Here is a 21,541-nt window from a genome sequence, read left to right as displayed (position 1 = left end):
TCTACATCCATAGAGACAATCCATTTAACAATCTGGATTCTCCTCTCCTCAATTTCTTCACTTCCAACGATTTTGACTTCTGCCTTAGTTATACCTCCACAGTCATATTCTGTACTTGATCACGAGCAATGGCTGCAATATAGCTGAAATGTTGACTTAAAATATCCCCAGCTCCACACTCCTAAGTTACTGGCTTTCTCTAGTGATCCCCACGGCAATAGTATTACCCCCAGCAAAATAGCTACACCATTGATTCCATCTACTTTCTTACTGTTCATTAATCCATTCACTCTTAGCTCCCACTTTATCTCAATAACATCCAATAGTTCATCATGATAATCAATCTTTTTACATACTTAAATGTCCCTCTCTCACTGTTTCTTTTCTTTTCTTTTTTTAAAGGAAAAGAACAATCCTGGTTAAATCCAACTCTCTGCTTATTCTATACCTATTGAAGAAAAATAATCAACTATGCTAACTGGTTCTCACTTCAAATTCAAGACGACAAGTGTCCATTCAAGTGTATATTTAGCACAATGCAAAATTCCTACTATATCCCTTTAGAAAATTTGCTTTCACTGTCTCTGGGACAGCTATTTCCAGGCTTCTCCTCAAATCCTAACACTTCCTCTAATCTCTCTCTGAGCTAATATCTTATTTCATTAAGAAAACAGAGACAATCAGAAAAAAAGAATACCATCTTCCCATCAGCTGTTATACAGTAAAATAACTGCTCCTGACCTTTCTGAGGCCAGCTCTTCCATTTGCCAACAGATCCCTTTGCAAAGACCTTCCCAACCAAAGACTCTGCTCCCTAATAAACATTCTCTCTCCAAATCATTTTCTCTTCTCCACTGGATCACCATCATCAGCATTTGAACATGCCACAATATTTGTCATTTTAAAAATTAAAAATAAGTCAGAATGGCTAAAATTAACAAGTCAGGAAATGACAGATGTTGGCAAGGATGTGGAGAAAGGGGAAGCCTCCTACACTGTTGGTGGGAATGCAAGCTGGTGCAGCCACTCTGGAAAACAGTACGGAGGTTCCTCAAAAAGTTGAAAATAGAGCTACCATATGATCCAGCAATTGCACTACTGGGTATTTACCCCAAAGATACAAATGTAGTGATCCGAAGGGGTACATGCACCCCGATGTTTATAGCAGCAATGTCCACAAAAGCCAAACTGTGGAAAGAGCCAAGATGTCCATCGACAGATGAATGGATAAAGAAGATGTGGTATATATATATACAATGGGATATTATGCAGCCATCAAAAGGAATGAGATCTTGCCATTTGCAATGACGTGGATGGAACTGGAGGGTATTAGGCTGAGCGAAATAAGTTAATCAGAGAAAGACATATATCATATGATCTAACTGATATGAGGAATTCTTAATCTCAGGAAACAAACAGGGTTGCTGGAGTGGTGGGGGGTGGGAAGGATGGGGTGGCCGGGTGATAGACACTGGGGAAAGTATGTGCTATGGTGAGTGCCGTGAATTGTGTAAGACTGTTGAATCACAGACCTGTACCTCTGAAACAAATAATACATTATATGTTAAAAAAAAGAAGAAGAAGAAGATAGTAGGGAGGGAAAAATGAAGGGGGGGGGAATCAGAGGGGGAGACGAACCATGAGAGACTATGGACTCTGAGAAACAAACTGAGGGTTCTAGAGGGGAGGGGGATGGAGGGATGGGTTAGCCTGGTGATGGGTATTAAAGAGGGCACGTACTGCATGGAGCACTGGGTGTTATACGCAAACAATGAATCATGGAACACTACATCAAAAACTAATGATGTAATGTATGGTGATTAACATAACATAATAAAATAAAATAAAATAAAAATTAAAAATAAAACCCTTTCTTAACTCTATGTCCTCCTCCACTTACCCCCCAATTCTCTGTTCCCTTTTACCGCAAAACTCCTTAAAAAAGTTTATTTTTTTACCCGCTAGTTATTTTTATCTCACTCCAACCTGAATTTTGTCCCCACCACTGAAACCAATCTTTGACCAATCTGTTCAAAGTCACCAGGGACCCCAACTTGCCAAATCAATTCCCTCTCAGAACAGTTCTTTGATACAGTTTATTACTGAATTCTGGGTTTTATCTAATGACTTTACCTTATGATCCTGACCACAATATCTATTTATATTTAACGTTTTAAGGTTTTTAAAGCTTTAAGTTACATTGTAGTTTAAACACAGTTTTGTACACAAAATACATAACATGGTTTACTAAAGATAGTTAAGAGAATGTTCTAAATTACAGAGAAAATAAGTGGTAACTTGGTAAAGATAAATTTAAAAATTAATAAAGTCAAGTCTTATTAATGCTAAGTTAAATACTTGGAAGTTAAGTGCTTAAAAATACATCTACCCGAGTGAACTTGGAAGGAGAGCCTTCCTAAGTCAAGCCTGTGATAAGACCACAGCCCTGGCACGTCTTGACTACAGCCCTTGTAAGATCCCAGGCAGAGGATGCAGCTAGGATATGCCTAGACTCCTGACTCAGAGAAACTGTGAGATAAAAGCTATGTGTGTTTTAACTCACTAGATTTGTGGTAAAATGTTACACAGAAACAGAAAACTAATACATAGGGCATCAGATGAATAATGAATATTGAAAAATTTATATAAGACTAGTGAAAATTCCACGTTAGAAAATGTCTAGGGTTTTACAAGTGTTTATAACTAACCCAAACAGATGTAACAAACTGAGACAATTCCTAATGTTAATTTGAAATAAATATTTCTTCAATATTTCATTTTGGGGCGCCTGGGTGGCTCAGTTAGTTAAGCGTCCGACTCTTGGTTTCAGCAAAGGGTCCTGGGATTGAGCCTCATGTCGGGCTCTGTGCTCATGTAGGGTCTGCTTGTCCTTCTTCCTCCCACTCTGCTCTTCCCCCTGCTTGAGCACGCTCTCTCAAATAAATAAATATATTTTTAAAGATTTTATTTATTTATTTGACAGAGAGAGAGTGAGAGAACACAAGCAGGGGGAGTGGCAGGGGGAAAGGGAGAAGCAGACTCCAGGCCGAGCAGGGAACCCAATGCAGGGCTCAATCCCAGGACCCTGGGATCATGACCTGAGCCAAAGGCAGATGCTTCACCGACTGAGCCACCCAGGTGCCCCACAAATACACAAATAAAATATTTTTAAAAACCACATTTCATTTCATTATTTGACCGTGACCTTGTAATTTAGTTTCTTCTTCAATATGTTTTAGAAGCAACCTACATAGTAGGTATTCCACCTAGTGGCAGGAAGAGCCATGTAATGGACCACAGCATCAGCACTACTGCCAGCCCAAAGCCTACTAAGTTACTTCTGAACAGGAGCCACCACCTTTCCTTAATATTCTTTCCTTGATATCAGTATGTATGTAAATATAATCCATTAGAGTTTCTTTATGAAGGTATCTCTCAGCCTGGCTCTGGGATCTTCTGCTTCTGATCACCAGCCTACGTAATGACCTCTACTCTGGCTATGATTTATTTAAGAGCAGATGTACCCCTCTAAGGATACACTGCTTAACTCCACCATAAACAAAGCTTACGTTAAAAAAAAAAGTCATTCATCAATAAAAATCATGTGAAATATTAAATACAAAGTTGTTTATATGTCCTTTGCGACTGCTAATCACATATCCCTGGAAAATTAATGAAATAAGGAATAACTACTTGATAGCTGTTTCAAGAAAGTTGTCCTCTATTCTCTACTCTTTTCCTCCTTCGTTAACCATAGCTGTGACTTGGTAAAATTCTATAGAATCTCAATGAGAACTGTCAACACACAAAGCAGCAGATTCTGGAATTTTAACCATCCTTTCACTTACGAAGGAATAGACCCAGTTAACAGAAATGATGACCTACTTGTAGAGAAAAAAAAGTCTAATATGATCCAAAAGAAACTTCAGAAGTTCCAAATGTGCTAAAAGTAAGAATACCACAAAAGCAGCTTAATAAGAAAGTAAGAATCTGACTCTCGAAAGGCTCAGTATGGAAAGCAAGCTCTTTTGCCCTAGTGAAGAAGGCAACTACGTAAGAAGGTGACTTTGAGGTCAAAACCAGTCACCTTGCTACAGACTGTCAAGACATTCATTTTGGATAGTAAGTCAGAAAAAGTTTCTACACAGACAAATTTACTCCAGAATGAGTTCCTAGAGAGTTAAGATTAAATAGCTTAATTGGTCTTAAAGTGCCCTGTTTAAAAAAAAAAAAAAAAAAGAAGCTTAACGAAAATAAAAGAACTAGTAGAGTGTTCTACTAATCTACATGAAAAATTCTGAATAAATTTGAAAGTAATGTCATTTAAAAATAATAATTTCATCAAAAGCCCAAAATGGTAAAGAAATGCTAAGAAGAAACTGCAGAAAATTTTTGGACAACAACAAAACTTGAGAAGCCGAGTTAACCAGACTTAACTGTTTGAAGTGATAAGAACTTTGAAACTTCTTATCCTTTCTATATAATTTGATGCAACCTCTTTGTTGAAATGTTCTCATGGCCTCTGTGATTTCACCTTCTTCAGATATTCCTACTATCTTTCTCTCTCTCTCTCTTTTTTTTTTTTTTCTGGAGATTCCTTGTCTGTTCCTTAACTGTTGTATTTCTCATAGTTCTGTCCTAAAGCTACTCTCACAACAGATACACAATTGTCCTCTATAATCATATCCAGACCCATGACTTCAGATACCTCAAGTGGCTATATGCTGAAGACTCAAAATTTTATATCTCCTTTTTAAGAGGCAACTTCTGAAGGGATTAGCAAAGGACCTACGGAAGGCAAGGCAAGACAGAAAGATTCCACCATAGAAGCCACATGAGAAAGGTCTGGACTTTAAAAGTGTCTCTTTTAAATAGAAGAGAATGGTAGTTTGTAGCAGATAGGTAAAATACAATCATTATTTTAGAGTTATCAGAGAGCTGCTGAAGCAAAGAGGACTAGAGGAGGCCAGGATCCTGGGGAGGAAAGAACCTCTCTGAGGTTCCTGGTCTTTCTGCACCCATGTCAACCATGGGCGGGGGGGGGGGGGGGGGGGGGCGCCGCTTTGAATTGGGGGGGGGGGGGGGGGGGGGGGGGGGGGGCACACGCATTTATAGATTCTGGGATGAGGCAAGATGCTGAGAACTGTGGTTTTGCCCAGAGAGCTGCTTCTTAAAGCCAGAGAAACATGCAGAGCTATTACTGAGTTTCAAGCACACATCTTATTTTTCCCCTTAAAACATTTGCCACATTGTGAAACTGCCTGAAATGGGAGGCTGATGGAATAAGCAAGGGGTCACTGAGAACAGAACAGAGTTTCTGGTAATCTCTCAGGGTTGATACTAGAGTCTAGGATGTGCCAAGGAGAAGGAACCCAGTGAATACATCAGGCCCCTAGATGAAAGCCTTGAGCAACCTTGAGTAGCTAGCAGGAGTATTAAAGAACAGAGGTAGACAGAACCTTACCCAAATTGGAACAAAGCCTCAACTCCACTTGGAGACTGAGAGGAGTAAAGCTACTCAATCTATCTGTCTAGCCCAGGAAAAAGCAAACTCTTTCTAGAGAGAGAAAATATCAAGAGCAGCACCACTCAGTAGAAAAATAGTGTGGGCCACAAATGTGACCCACGTACATAATTTAAAATTTTCTAATAACTAACTACATTTTTAAAAAGTAAAAAGAAACAGGTCTAATTAATTTTATATTTAATATATACAAAATAACACTTCAACTTGTGATCAATATAAACAATTGTTAATGAGATACTTTACACTCTTTTTTGCTGTACCAAAAAGTCCAGCATTAAGTATTAGTCACATTGCAAATGCTTAAAATTAAAAGCCACATGCAGCTAATGGATACTGAATGAACAGCACAGATCCGGAGCTGCAAAAACAACTTTATTTCTCCCCCAGTGTCTAGCAATCAATAAAAAATTACTACTCTTAACATGGCTAAGAAATAAGAGGCCAAGATGAAGAAAATAAATGAAAAGATAAAGAATTTCATCTGAGAATTGGAATGTATTTTTAAATGGAAATTACAGAGCTCAAAATAAAGTATCTGTAATTAAGAATTCATCAGATTGATTTAACAAGTTATATATATGAAAAGACAAAATGAACATATTCTTCAAAAAAATTATCAAAGCTAAAATAGAAAATATGAACAGAACTATGTCTATTAAGGAGATTGCCTCATAATTTAAAATCGATCATAAAACACTAGTTCCAGAATTTTGCCAGTCAATTCTTCCAAATATTCAAAGAAGTTATATCAATTTTGCACAAATGCTTAGAGAATAGAAAAAGGAAGAACACTTTTAACTGTTTTCATGAAGGCACCATAACTTTAGTTCCAAAACTTGGTAAGGACATAAGAAAGAAAAATTACAGAACCATCTTTCTCATGACAACAAATAAAAAAATCTAGAACAAAATATTAGTAATAAATCATATCAAGAAATATATAAAAAGGATAATGTATCACAGCCAAATGGGGTTTACTCCAGGTATACAAGGCTAGATTGTCATTTGAAAATTAATGTAATTGACTTTGTTAATAGAAGAAGGGAGAAAAATCATATAATCACCTCGTTAAATGCAAAAAAAGCATCTGAAAAATTCAATACCCATTTATAATTTTAAAATTCTTAGCAAATAAGAACAGAATGCAATTTCCTTAATATGAAAAATAGCATCTTTCAAATAACCTACAACATTCATATACAATGGTGAAATCTTGAAAACTTCTCCAATGAGATTATAAACAAAACAAGATCATTACCACTTCTATTTAATACTGTACTGGAGGTGTCAAGCGGAGAAATCCTGCAAGGAAAATGGAAGGAAATGAAGGAGAGAGAAGTAGGAGGGAGGAGATATGATGAAAAAGGATGGTAAGGGAAGAAAAAAATAACATTATTTGTAAATTATATGACTGCATATCTAGAAATCCAAAAGAATCTATGAACGATTAGGATTAATAAGAAAATTTAACAAGATCACTGGCTACAAGGTCAATATAAAGTTATAACTAAAAGAGCGTGGAATTAGTGCAAAGACAGAGTCATAGACCAATGGAACAGCTAAGAGACTTCAGAAACAGACCGACACATTTACAGTCATTTGATTACTGTCAGGGATGACACTCCGGTGCAGTAGAGGAAAGATGGTCTCTTCAAATAATGATGCTGGATAATTTGGGCTTCCATCTGAGGGAGGAAAAACCCATAATAATCTTGAGGCTTACATTTCTTACCATAAACAAAAATGAGCTCCAGATGGATTTTGATCTAAATGTCAAAGGTAAAATGTCAGAAGCTTCCAGAAGAAAATAAAACATGTAACTTTAAAGTAGATAAAATTTAGCGGCCCTCTTGGTGTAGTGGGCAGCGCGTCAGTCTCATAAAGTAGATAAAATTTTCTTAAACAGGACACAAAACACACTAATCAATAAATATTGATCAGCTATCTTAAAATTAAGAACTTTTGTTCATTAAAAGACACACTTAAGAAAGTATAAAAAACAAGCCACAGACTGGGAAATATTATGCCTATACCCAGCAAGGGACACCTATCTTGAATATATATATATATTTAAAAGAATCACTACAAATCAAAGAGGTATATACCCAACAGAAATGCATACAGATGTTCAACAGTGTACACTCAAATGTTCACAGGAACACTAATTATAATAGCCAGACTATCCAAATACAGACCGACAGTCAAATGGATAAACTGGAATGAAGTCACAAAATGCAATATTCTTCAGCCAATGAGAATAAACAATCTATAATTACCCAACTATATAGATGAGTCTCACAAAAATGCTGGATAAAAGAAACCAGACACAAAAAAGTATAGGCACAGGGTGACTGGCTGGCTTGGTCTGAAGTGCGTGCCACTCTTGATCTCACGGTCATGAGTTCAAGCCCCACGTTGGGTGTAGAGCTTACGTAAAAAAAAAAAAAAAAAAGTATAGGCACAATATGATTCCATCTTTATAAAGTAAAACATCACAAAATAAAACAAGATTTTAAAAACCCAGATGAAAGTAATCTATACTGTTAGAAGTCAGAATAATGATTAGCCTTGAGGGAGCATAAGGAAACATAAAGAGGATTTTTATTTGGTTGCTGGTTATATAGGTGTGCTCAGTTTGTGTAAATTCAGTGAGCTTTTCACTTATGATATATGGGCTTTACTGTTTCAATATAAAAATTAAAAGTTAAAAAAAAAGACCCAGACCTTTCTGCTCTGTCATGTTGTGTGTGGCCATGATGTCTGCAGAGCAGCTGCAAGCCTCATGTTCTCACACAACAATGTCCAAAAAGGCTTTCTCCTCTTTTAATTATGAAGGAAAATATTTTCCAGAAGCTATCAGATTTCCCATTGGCCATGTCTGGATCACATGTTTAAGCACTAACTGAAAGGAAAGTGGAAATGGAGAATAAGGCATTTTCTATTTTTATGGTGGAAAGTGGTCTCCGTTGGCAGGGAAGAAAGATGGAGGAATGCTGCATAGGTAATCAACACTATCTGCTACCCAGAATTATTATTAATGGCCTCTTAACTAGTCTTGCCAGTCACTTGTCTTCCTCCAGTCTAAGCTTGGATTATCAGCAGTCATGTGATAAAAATGTAAAGCTGAAAAACCTTTCGTTAGCTTCTTATTTCAGTAAGAATAAATCCACAAACCTTAACACAGTTGATAAGGCCCTGTGTGATCTGGTCTCTGCTTACCTCTTCAGCCTTAGCCTGAATGGTCTCTCATCTATATTTTAGCCATATAACCTGCAGTAATGCAAAAACAAATTTACAGTGTACAGGAAACTGGCTCTGAAAATACTCCAAAGATAGAGAGCTGACAGATATTAATTGTATGTCATTTAAAATGGGTCAACTCTCATGGATATATACCATCATGGATATCTATGGTTATATATATGGGAGCAAAAATTTAAAAATTTTTTAACAATCTGCTTGGAAGATGAGAAAACAAAAGAGATAGAAAATCAGTGGCTCAATGCAGGAAGTATCATAGGTAATAAAAGTGAACTCAGAAAGAACAGAGAAAACAGAGAGGAAAAGTATGAAAGAACCTAAGAGCACCTCCCAGAACTAAAGGACAGGTGCCTCCTCACTGATGGGATCCACTGAGCACCCAGCACAATGAAGGAAACACACACATACACACACACACACACACAAGCATGGCATAGCAGCATGAAATTTCTGAACATCAAGGGTAAGGAGATTATAAAAGTTTCTACAGAGAAGAACTGATTACATGCAAAGCATCAGGAATCAAAAGTGGTATTATATTTCTCAACTTCTACACTGAAAACTATGAGGCAATAGAGAATGTGGTTAAAATTCTGATGAAAAATTATTTTCAAACTAGAATTCCATACCCAGCCAAATCATCCCTCGAGGGTGAGATTAAAACAAACTTTTCAGTCATGCAAGGTTTCAACAATTCTACCTCCCATGTGGAGGATACATTCCACCAAAAAAGGAAGTAAATCAAAAAGATGAAGACCTGGGATCCAAGAAACAAGGGATCTACCAAAAGAGAAAGGGAAGGAAATTCCCAGGATGATGTTAAAGGGACGCCTTAAGAAGATAGCTGTCAGACTGGGTCCTCTGAGAAAGAGACACCAAGGCATGCATAGAAGTTAGAAATTAGAAATGCCAGAAATGTATTAGGGGAAACATTTGTGAGAGAACATGGGGAGGGAGCCCGGGAGTCTAGTAGAGCTGTCAGTGATGCAGGTCTGACCCCAGGGGAAGGAGACAGGCAGGGAAGGATGGTTGGAAGGTTGGGTGGACATGTGTTAGACTGCAGGGCAGTTCTATGGAAAGTTCAGCGAGGCCATCGGGGATTCCTTGAGCCAAGACTGCCTGTCAGAGGACTCCAGAGTCCCCAGGAATGAGCTGCTTTAGTACCCCTGCTGTCTCCGTCACTGGCTGGGGGCAGCCTGTGGGAGGCATGGCCTCAGCACAAACGTGGTGATGGATTTCAGAAAGCAGCAGCTGGGGCCATCAGTCAGTTACTCCCCACAGTCAGAGATCTGAGAGGAACATTCTCATGGCCACCTGTGGTGGCTTTGTAATGTGCTACCATGGCTAGCCTAAACTACATTTCCCAAGATTCTCTTCCTCACATGTTTCTGGTACATGAGACACAAGGAATATTTTCATACACGATTTGAAGGGCTGAAGTGAAGCAGCAGCCATTTTGTTTTTTACACCCAAACTGAGGTAGGTGTTCTTGTAGATCACACATGGTGCCACTATTTGCTGGCTCCATGGGCCAGCAGCCAGGCATGCAACTGCTCCACCTTCCTCCTAACAATTCTCTGATTCCTGGCACTGATGCGTTTACGCCATGACAAAGGGCATCAACTTCTTTTCTGCAGAACACTCACATCACAAGGTTGGAGGCAGTAAGAACTGACAAGGATTCCACTTCATCTAGTTTGTGCTCATGGGTTCCAGCTTATCTTTGCTCTCCACCACTTTACATTTGTGTTCACTTTTGACTTCCTGCTCTGTGAATTTCAAGCTCCAGCATCAGACATGAAAGCAACAGCCTTAAAATTTAACCACCTCCTACTTGGTAAGGCAAATCCCTATATCAAACCCCCTATTACATACCACCACCCATCCTCCCCACACATTTATATACATATATACACATACACATACACGCGTGCACACACACAAACACACCCTAGTGCTCTGCTTCTCTAACTGAACTTCCACTGACACTCTGACAACATTGGCCGAGCTGGAGGCCCAGGAGTGAGGTCTTCAAGAAAAACATGTAGAACTGAGAGAGTACATAAGACCTTTCAAAGGTATTTTATAGGTCTGTAAGAGAATTTTGGGATGTACTGCTATCTGGTAACATTTTAAACATTAAGAAAAAAATGAGGCAACTATTAATTCCAGAAAAATAAAATTAAACCTGAAAAGGAAATTTAAGAACAGGACATGACATGAATCAGGTATGAACAACACTCATGTGGTCATAATGAAAATGTGCATAATTTCAGCAAATACCATGAAAAGTCGTACTAGGAAGATGAAAAGAAGGGGAGTCTATGAAAGAATAAATGGGATTATACGACTAAATCCCAGTGTTTCATAGTTAAGATATTATTAGATCATGTCTTTAAATATAGATAGGTATCCACACATTTAGAGTTGTACATCTCTATTATAGAAATCTGTGTACATATATTATTTAGAAATATGAAAGCAAATACAAGAAAAAAGGCTAAAGTAACTAAGAGGATTGCTCCTACGGAGTGGGACAGGAGTGTGGGATAGGGAGATAGGTGCTGTTGCTATAAATGCTATTGCAGACCTTCCAGACTTTAACCTATGTATATGTTCCACTGTAGTAAAAATACACTTAGGCTTAAAAATTAAACTTAAAAAGGTAAGCTTAAAAAATTCAAAGTTAGCATAACTGAAAATTAAAGACTAAGATTCATCAAGTTGGCAAAAACAAAAAAAGAGAGGGCAAAATCTGACAATACCAAGTCTAAGCCACTTAGAGTTCAAAAACAGGCACTAATTGCTTAGGGATGCATACACAGGTGGTAGAACTATACAGAAAACTAAGAAATTACCATAAAAATTGGGATAGTGGTTACCTCTAAAGAGTAGAGAAAGGATTGTGATAGGGAAGGGAAGAGGGTACACTCCCAGCTTCTGGGACGGTCATCAAGTTCTATTTCTTACATTAACTAGGCTATATACACACATAAATTGTATGAGTGTTCTATAAACGCTGGCGATGAGGTAGCACTAAGCACACAACTGAAACTCCAGCACACATGTATGGAACCTCTCATGCTGTATATAGAGTTTAGCTTTTTTCCTAGTCCTTGATATTCCAAGTGAATTATAATATGCTATTAAGTGAGCTTTAAAAATATTTGAATGTATATTTCATTTACAGAGTAAATGATCTTTTAACCCAGAACAAAAATGCAACAGAATTTGTATGTACGGCAGATCTGAGAACACCTTATGCAAATATATACAAATTTGGACTTTTCACATGCATGAGTAATTTTTAAGTAAATTAAAAAGTACACTGTCATTCTATCGCCATAAATCTTAATAGTAAACAAACACTCAAAACAAAGAAAGGTTAGAGATAGCCTTCACACACACTTCAGTAACATATCTAAGGAAACAGGCAGTCTAATGGCCTACCACTGGGTTATAAAACACTGAAAAACAATGGGAGGATCAGAAATTTAAGATTCCAAAGAATCATTATAAAATACTTCTATATCAATCATTTAACCACTAAGTAAATAATTGCTTATGTACAAAATCCAGTTGAAGAAGAAAGATACATGGAGATGCAATTACTCTTTAAAAAGAACATTCAATATAGCAATGACTCCTTTAAAAGGTCTTTTCACAATCAAGCTGCCTTCAAAAGGGACGGTTAAAAACCTAACTAGGGCAAGACCTATAAGGAGCAGGGTGACAAATTCAACAGCTCCATTTGATTAAGAGACATCTAAAATTGTTACTATCAGGTTATCACAATTCTATGACAGCAATGGATAAAAAGCAGAACTCTAACTGCTCTATATAATCCTAACTGCACTTTAAGGAGATGTGGATCTCTGAAACAACTGGAAAGAAGGTAATGGGAAGTATTTAGGAGTGGATGAAAGAGACACTCAGTAATTAGGGCTGAGTCCAAGTTTTCTGGCTTTATGATTTTTCTTTTCCTAGGAGATAATACTAGTTAACAACAACTAACGTGTTGGGAGCACTTACTCCTTGCCAGGCATTAAGAGTTTTACGTGTACTGATTTATTCTAGCCTTGCAACAGCCCAATTTTCATCTTCATTTTACACACAAGAAATCTGAGACACAGAGAAAGCTAACTTTCCAAGGTTTGCAGTGAAGTGGCAGAGCAGGAAGTCAAACCCCAGCAGATGACTCCAAAACCCATGCTCTTGAATCTTAATCAATTCAAAGACATAAATGTATATCCAATAGTTATGTGTAGTTAAACCCAATTTCAAAAGATTATACGGAAAAGCATAGTAGTGGATGCTTTTACAGACTATAAAAACATGACTAGTTTTCAAGGCTTTGCTCCTTTTGACTACCATTTATTGTGCCGCTACCATGTGCCAGGCACTTAACATACATTTGTTTTAATCATCCGAACACCACATCCCGAACTTATAGCTGAAGAACCTGAAGTTTATAGAGAGGTTATAGAGTTTGCTGAGGGTCACCTAGCTGGAAGGATGAAGCCAGGATTTGAAAGTAATTTTCCTGCCAAAACTGTGAACATCAAAGTAATAAAGCAGTCTTAAAATATGTCTGGAATAAAAATAAAACAAGAATATATTCTGAGATAAATACAAGTGAATAAATATTGACAATTCAAAAAGCTATACTACTATATATGCTTGAAAGAGATATGGAACTCTGAAGGGGACTGGGAAGAAAATAAGAAATCACCTCAACTGTGTGACAGTCCCACAATACTCACTGTTTCCTCTTAGTTTTGGTACCTAGAAGTAAAGCATGACAACGGGAACAAATGAAATTCTTGTTACAGGTCGAGGCAGAGGTCAAAACCCATAATGCACCTCCAGTTATATTAAAAATTAAAATGCAAATATCTCTAGTATTCTCAATAACAGGTTTCAAAACAGCTGAAGTCATTTGTCCATACACATACACTTTGTTTGCCAGATCTGTGATTTCCATTGGTCCCATAATTCACATACATAACAGGTTTCGTCCGAAAAAACTCAAAAAACTCACCTTATAATCTATTTTCAAAAGTGTTTATCCAAATCTAGAACAGCTGTCTAGAATAGCTCAGGTAATATTATACAAAATGAGTATTCTGGAGTAAGAAGTAATGAATTTTATTTTATATAGATTTTAAAAGCTCTGAACTAACTATAAACTTATTGCTCAGATACTCTGAGGTTTGACTTCATCTTGATGTGAATTACTATAATTTTAAGAAAAATGTTAACTTGTTTCCTAAAACTGCAATCAGTGGCAACTGAGTAGAAAAAGCAAAGACATTTTTGTTCTATTCACAAGCACCAACAAACAGCTCAGTAGGGAAATGGCAGTGTGCCAGGTTGCCTTGTGAGCAATTAGGCTTCGTGGCAATCAGGAGACTCATGAGTCTTAGGCCCTTAGAAAACTAGTATGTTAAAGACTTGGTGCTTTTACTTCCCTTTCCAGGAGGCATATGTGAGATATATCTGGTAGAGATGACAATCTCTTCCATCTACGGGACTGAAAGGTTAAGACAACTGATAAGAAGCAAATTGGGGAGAATATTTGAGAGATTAGCAAGCATCATTGTCTACTGGACCTAATGACTAAATGTACTAACTGGTCCCAGGTAGACAATAATCTCATCCCAATAATCAGAAGAAACGATAATTAAAAGATTCATGCAATTGTTATGAAATGTAAAAGTGCATTTTAATTGGTCAAGAAATTCAGAATGGAATTCAGAGGCAAACAAACCTGAAATTATCTCTCGATGAAAAATAGTTGATATGGGTAAAAACCCAGTATCAGCAAAGATGTGTGTATATTTACTCTTGTTAACCTCTACTCGGAAAGTTTCAAAGAAAAAAAAAACAAATGATGTTGAATGATTCAAAGAAACTGTTCGGGAGACTGTGGGCACTGACTTCCATTTAACCGAATTTAAAACTGAAGTTCCCTATTATCTGGTAAATGCTTTTTCTTTTTGATGTTTTATGAGTCCAAATGAAAGGCAGAGACTGTGAATACACTGGACCACATTTTGCAAGTTTTCTGTCTGTCTAATATGATACCCGGCCACATAATAAGAGTAAAAATGAATGAAGTGAATATTATTAGAAAAGAAAAAAATCAATCTAGGGATCCATAAATATACTTTCTAATACACTTCTTGATTAGAGTAATTTTGCAGGGGCATTTGAAAAATTTTACTAATGTTTCAAGAAGCCACCATATTTAAGTATCCGAATTTCAAGTGGAATACAGGACAAATTTATGATATTTTTATATCGCTCTAGCCAAGATACACTTCACTTTATAAGTAAAATAGATTTTAAAGGGCAAAAGTCAGTATATAAATGAATCCTTCTTTATATCAAAAGCTCATTACTTCTCACCTTCAATACCTTATAATTTCATTTAAAGTTTTTCATTCTTTTGTTGTACATAAACATACAAGGCTTTTCTCTACTTCTTGATGTGCCAGTGACAATCATGTAATATACATCTATAACAACTTATTCTATAAACAGAAATCCTCACACATTTAAAATGTAAGGACCAACAAATGTTTCACTACACTCAGAAAACACAGAGTCTTTATTCCAAGAGGAACTTTTGGTAAAAAAATGATGTGTGAACAGCAGACACTGATGTTCACACAAGCATACTGCAGACAACCCAGCAGGCGGTTTTCTGTTTTTTTTGGATTATGCTCTAGAGGTGCTGGCACAATGGAATTTCAATACTATAATTGCTTATTTCTCTGTGTATCTTCAAAATAGCAGGTAAAGAAAAAAAATCAATTACAAAAATAACAAAACAAAATGTTTTTAATTCTTCTTTTCAAAGGATGCAATTTATAACCATTACACAAATAGAGAAGAAGCACAAAAGGGGGGGGGGGAGAAATAAAGTAATGTTCCAAAGGTTCAGTTTACAAGGACCTCACACTAAGTTTTTTTTTTTCTCTCTCTGCAACTCTTACTAGAAACAGTATTATTTGCTAAAAATGCACTAGCTGCCAAGAGCCATGGTCCATCTAAAGCAAAATGCTTAAGATGGAAATAGAGTGTTAATACAGAAAAAAGAGCAAGATTCAGTATACAAATTTCTGTAAAACCTATTTAAAAAAATAAAAAAGATGAAGTTCTGATTTTTGACTGAAATAATTGCAGTCAGAGATAAAATACTAAAATACATAGCACTGTATTAAAACAAAAAGATGTAATCAAACTTCAAACTTTCTAATTAAACCTTTTTTCTGTAAGTTATTGGGAATTCACCACTAGTCTTGGTTCACATGCTAGAACAATGGGAAAATTTTCCGAATGGTTGAACACTAACCCTGACAAGTGTGGAGAGCCAACTACAATACATTATATGGTAGCATAACCTGCCACCCACGTTGCTGAGAGAACAGCTTTCAAACACATGCACTGAGCTGTAAAACCACAAAATCCCTTATTACACATTGTTTCTTACTCTAGGTGAAATATACCATCAATTCTTTCCATTATAAATCTTTTTTTATTACTATTTTTGAAGCCCATTTAACAATCTGACTGTCTTTTCCTTACAATGTAAAAGATGCCTTTTTAAAAAAGAAAACGCAACAGGAATGTTATCACTCTACTACAGTATTACAGTGAGGCTGATATCTGCTGCACAATTTCTCATAGCTTATTCTGGGGATCTATTTACCTAAAATGCATTTTAAGCTAACGTTCTTTTTATTTTTCCTTTAAAGACCAAGCCTTGGTATTGGTTCACTACGTTTCTTAGAGCATTTGAAATATCTGCTTTTAGAAAAATTGATCTATTGCTTTGGGGTTTTTTTTTTTTAATAAAATACATGATTTTCATCATTACCAAAAAAGACAGAGAGAAACAAATTGTTGAAATTTGTCATGGAATGAGTGTTAATTCTATGTCTCTTCCCAACATTCCTATTCCTCCCTTCCCCCACTCTGGCACAAATCTAAACCTATACCAAAAAACAAACAAACAAAAATGAAAATCCATTTTAGAGTCAAGGATATAACGGTGCCCTGATAATACTTGTCTTATAGTGGTATAACACAAAAATGAAGCAAGACTGCAGGATGACAAACACACTTCATCCTCTTAACAGCACTGTGCTTTGTCAAAGATGTGTTCTTACCTTTCAGAAAAGAGCTCACTGCAATAATAACGATCAAATCTGCACAAAAGGGCTTGATTTACAGACCAGGAAGGGTGAAAAAATTTTAAAAACTTAAGATACTACTCTTACAGAGATCCAAGGACATTACTTATAGAGATCCAAGGTGGCTAAAATCATTTCTAAAACTGTGTGTGTCTCTCTAACACTTTGCCTGATTTATTTCCCTCTAAAATTCTCCCTCTTATCCTTTACATTTCCCTCCCCCCCCAATTCCTGCCCACCATGACCCACCTCCAGCCACAGTCTGCTAACTGAATCATAGCATTCCAGGACAGTTACAGGACATAACAGTTTCTTCTGGGGTTTTCATTTGCAATGTTGTTGGCAAAGAGAATTTTATTTGTAAGTGTTCCTATTATACTGACAAGGTCAATTAGTCCTGTGAACTCTTGGTCTTTCTGCCTGATAGCTTGGTGGATTATTCAAGTGGGACCATTCATAACCCATAACTGAATGCAGCCAATTAACCTCAAAAACATAACAATACTAGTATCTAATGGGATCTTCAGTTTATCTTAATAACATACCACAGTAATATCTTTTTTCCCAAAATGGTGGAATATTATTTGATAGAAACTCTATATTTTGCCCAAATTGAATTAATTTGTAAGTTACGGTACATAAATTACATAATTTCTATTTTAAGGAAGTTCACCACGAAGATGTTGAAGCTTTTAAAAAACAATAATCAGCTATTATGCCTACGGTTTATATGTATACGGTTTATACAACTAAATAAAGAATACGAGAATCCTTTAATATCCAGTGCTCTTATCAAGCTTTCTCCGAAAGTGCAAAAAGCACTTCTGCTCTCCCAGATATTATGTGGAAATTAGTTTGTATTGTACTTCAAATATTCAAAAAGTCTTTAAGTTGTCAAATATTATTTAATTTTTAAAACACAAAAGAAAAGAGAGTTTGCGCTATGTGAGTGTTTACTATGTGGCAGGCAATATGAACAAGTACTCTGCAAACTTTATTTTAATCATCTCAGGAATCCAATGAAAAGGGCACTGTTATCCCTATCCTATGTATGAGGAACCTGAGGTTTCACACAGCTAATAAGTAGCAAAAATAAGAGATGTAAAACTAGATCTGTCTAGTTTGCCAAATTGTGTCTTTCAACATCACCTGGCCTAAAAACTATGAGATAATACCCGGTCATTCCCAGTATCACCTAGCTGCCAAGCTTCAAAACCACTGTATAAAAGAATGACATCCAATTATTACTGAGCAACAAGAGATGAATAAATGAATGAATGAATGAATGAATGAATAAGGGTGTTTTGATATCCATATAATCATATCATTAAGTTTTATTAATAATAGTAAGACAATATTTATTTTTTTTCATATCACTTCCAACCCAAATGCACTCTCACATATATGTATGTACATGTGATCTTCCACACACAGGCCTGTACAACAACCTGGCCACATACACCCACACAAAGTCATCCAAACTGTCACACTTAATAACTGCTGATTTCTAAGCCAAAAGTATCATTTGTTAGGCCAGGCCACAAAGAAGTGAAAAGCTGCCTTAATACTGCAGGTATCAAGGTATCAAATTTCTTTGCAAAGAAGGATTTTTAAAGTAAGTTGAGTAACTTTTTCATACAGTAATGTTCTTTAAAACTATTTGATCAAGTAAGCCTACTTAACATTCTAGCAAAAAATGTTTTGTGATTTCCTGTTTTTGCTTTACCAATTTCAAACAGAAACAATTTTTCAATCATTAGGGCAAACTGTCCTAAAAGCAAATGCCTATTAACAGGAGCAAGCCTTTGTGCATTCCCAAAATTCAATTACTACTCTCAACTTCCCTGCTATGGGAGCCTTCAGATTGGCTAGAGTAACTTTCAGGGCTTCATTCACTGCTTAGTGGAAATATTTGTAAAAATATTTGTGCAATTAGGATAAACAGAGCTTTTACGAAAATATTGGCTTGATTAAAAATAATGATAGTTAAGATGTACATAAATGATATTTTTTTAAATGTCCATTTATCCCCCTACTCTATAAGTTTATTACTATAAATATTGTATTAGTTTAAAAGAATATATTCTGCAAAGAAAGTAGAAGGGCTGAGAAGTAGAATTCAGAGTCATCAAGTCAGCTTTGCTTACTTTTTAAAGAAATCAAATAAAAATAAATCCCATAAGCACAAAAAATTTCAATAACAGAGTACAAAATCAAAGGATGTATCCAAGTTAGCAAACTACTGCCTCAATTTGTAAAGAAAGATCTAGTATATTGACACAATGGATCAACATGTGATCCAACAGATCTTATGCTATTAACTGGATCATCAGAAAAATTAAAATTGCTAAACTATGTATTCCCTTTTAAAAGCCACATAATACTAATGCCACTGATGCTGTAGTTTTAAAGAACTGAATCTGTAATATTTAATCCACTGTCGATGGAAATTCCATTAGAATAAAACACAAAAACTAGAAAACCTGCATGGGATATATGCTCTGTACAACTCTGAACAACTGATATTGAAATGCAAAGTATCAACATTAATTAAAAAAAAGAAACCTCACACTTAGATCCGGCAGTAAGGAATTGAATCCAAGACAACCTATCTACTCTCTATTACTAGGAGCATGACTTAATAAAGAGAAGACACATTTATCTAGCACTTTCCAACCTTGTGCAGTCATGAATGAGTAAGGATAAAGCAAGCAGCCATTATAAAACTAAAGAAAAAAGACATACGGAAGGACATAAATTTATATTGACTGAGAAACCTCCTATGTGTTTGGCATATGCTGCAGATGTTTTTACACAGCTTAATCTCATTTCATCTTCACAACCACCCAAACAAAACAGGTACTGTGAGTCTCATTTTTTAAAGTAAACAGGCTCAAAAAGAACAGAGAAACTGCCCTATTTCACAAGATAAAGAAATTAACAGTACCAAGACTGCAACTCCAATCTGACTACAAAACCTGTGATTAAAGCAGCATGTGGCAAAGATAATCTAGAAACATGTTCCTTCCTCTGGCTTAGGTCTCATCCTTCTGTCCCACTTTGAATACAATATTTAAAACCCAGATTGCAGATTATGAAACAGACTGGGTTTTTGCCCCTGTAAGCCAAGGTTAGAGAACTCTGCGTTCAATGGCAAGTACAACAGGACTCTGGGGGAATAGCAGCAAGTTTCAAATGACTACAGATTCAGGTTAAATGGAGTTCAGTGAGTCATAATTCCATGCCACCGATAATCCTTATCTTAGTCAATAGGAAATTTTCAAATTTGAATTCCATATTTGCCTTAGACAATTCTCTCTCAACACAAGGCAACTCTTCATAGAAAATAAGTATTTTAAAGCAAGGAACACTTCTCAATGCCTTTCACTAATTTTCCTCAGAGAAATAGTCAAATGTATAAGTAGATAAAGCTAACACTTAACAACTAGATTTTACAAACTAGCTGAGAAAAATTTTGATTTCTTTATCCTTTTATTATCTTAAATGTGAAGCAGCTACCTAAAATACTAAGGTAGATGAGTGAAGACAGATTCCTTTTCGTTCCTCAGTTTGTTCTCATTCCCTGAAGTGCCTTCCTTATCATACTCAACCTAAGCTCATCACCTTAGGGCCATGATAAGAGCTTAACTTATGAGTCTCCTGGATTCTCCCTGGTAAATTACTTTCCCTTTAGTCATTATCTCTAAGATCACATGCTTATACCATAAAGTGGGGCTGCCTGAGTAGAATCGGTTTAAAAACCAAAATAAAATTACAAAAAAAAAAAAACTAATCTGCTTTGGGACCTTTTCTTCAGCAAAGCTAAAACAAATGTCCCTCCACTATCTTTAGAGTAAGTACAAGGGCCACTGCATAGACCAAAAAAAAAAAAAAAAATTGCACAAATATTAACTGAATACCTATGTGCCAGGTACTCAGGCACAAGGATGATCAAGACAGATACTATCCCTGTACTAGTGGAAGCCATCAGAGATTTGTGGCAGCTGATAAGAAATATGGCATACTACAATCAACAACACAAGAAACAACAGGTGTTGGCAACGATACGGAGAAAGGGGAACGCTCTTGCACTGTTGATGGGAATGAAGACTGGTACAGCCACTCTGAAAAACAGTATGGAGGTTCCTCAAAAAGTTGAAAATATGTGATGAGACCAGGTGTTGTATGGAAGTACTGAATCACTAAAATGTACACCTGAAACTAATATTACACTGTATGTTAACTAACTGGAATTTAAAAAAAAAAATTTAAATAAAAACTTAAAAACGAAAGATACACTACTTGACAGAAAAAAAAAAAGTTAAAAACAGAACTACCCTGTGATCCAGCAATCATACTACTAGGTATTTCTCTGAAGAATACAAAAATACTAATTCAAAAGGATACATGCAACTCTGATATTTATAGCAGCATTATCTATAATAGCCAAATTATGGAAACAGCCCAAGTATCCATCGATTGATGAATGGATAAAGAAGATGTGGTATATATATACACACACAATAGAATACTACTCAGCCATAAAAAAAAA

The 21,541-nt window shown here is 36.1% G+C and overlaps 1 protein-coding gene across 4 annotated transcripts in view; it reads right to left on the bottom strand.

The window, feature by feature from the left end:
- ANAPC10 (anaphase promoting complex subunit 10) overlaps nucleotides 1-21,541 on the bottom strand; it is a 226,378-nt gene that overhangs the window by 149,635 nt on the left and 55,202 nt on the right. The window contains exon 5 of one of the 4 annotated variants that reach the window (XR_004682448.1): nucleotides 8,702-8,797. The exons of the other annotated variants lie outside the window; for them this stretch is intronic. The gene's annotated coding sequence lies outside the window, so the exon portion shown is untranslated. The remainder of the gene's footprint in view (nucleotides 1-8,701; nucleotides 8,798-21,541) is intronic. 4 annotated transcript variants of the gene reach the window in all.

The sequence above is a fragment of the Mirounga leonina genome, unplaced genomic scaffold, assembly GCF_011800145.1.
Source record: "Mirounga leonina isolate KUSES-001 unplaced genomic scaffold, KU_Mleo_1.0 Mir_176, whole genome shotgun sequence".
Lineage (NCBI taxonomy): Eukaryota > Metazoa > Chordata > Mammalia > Carnivora > Phocidae > Mirounga > Mirounga leonina.
Note: the sequence above shows the minus strand (reverse complement) of the source record. Positions and strands in the feature narration are given on the sequence as shown.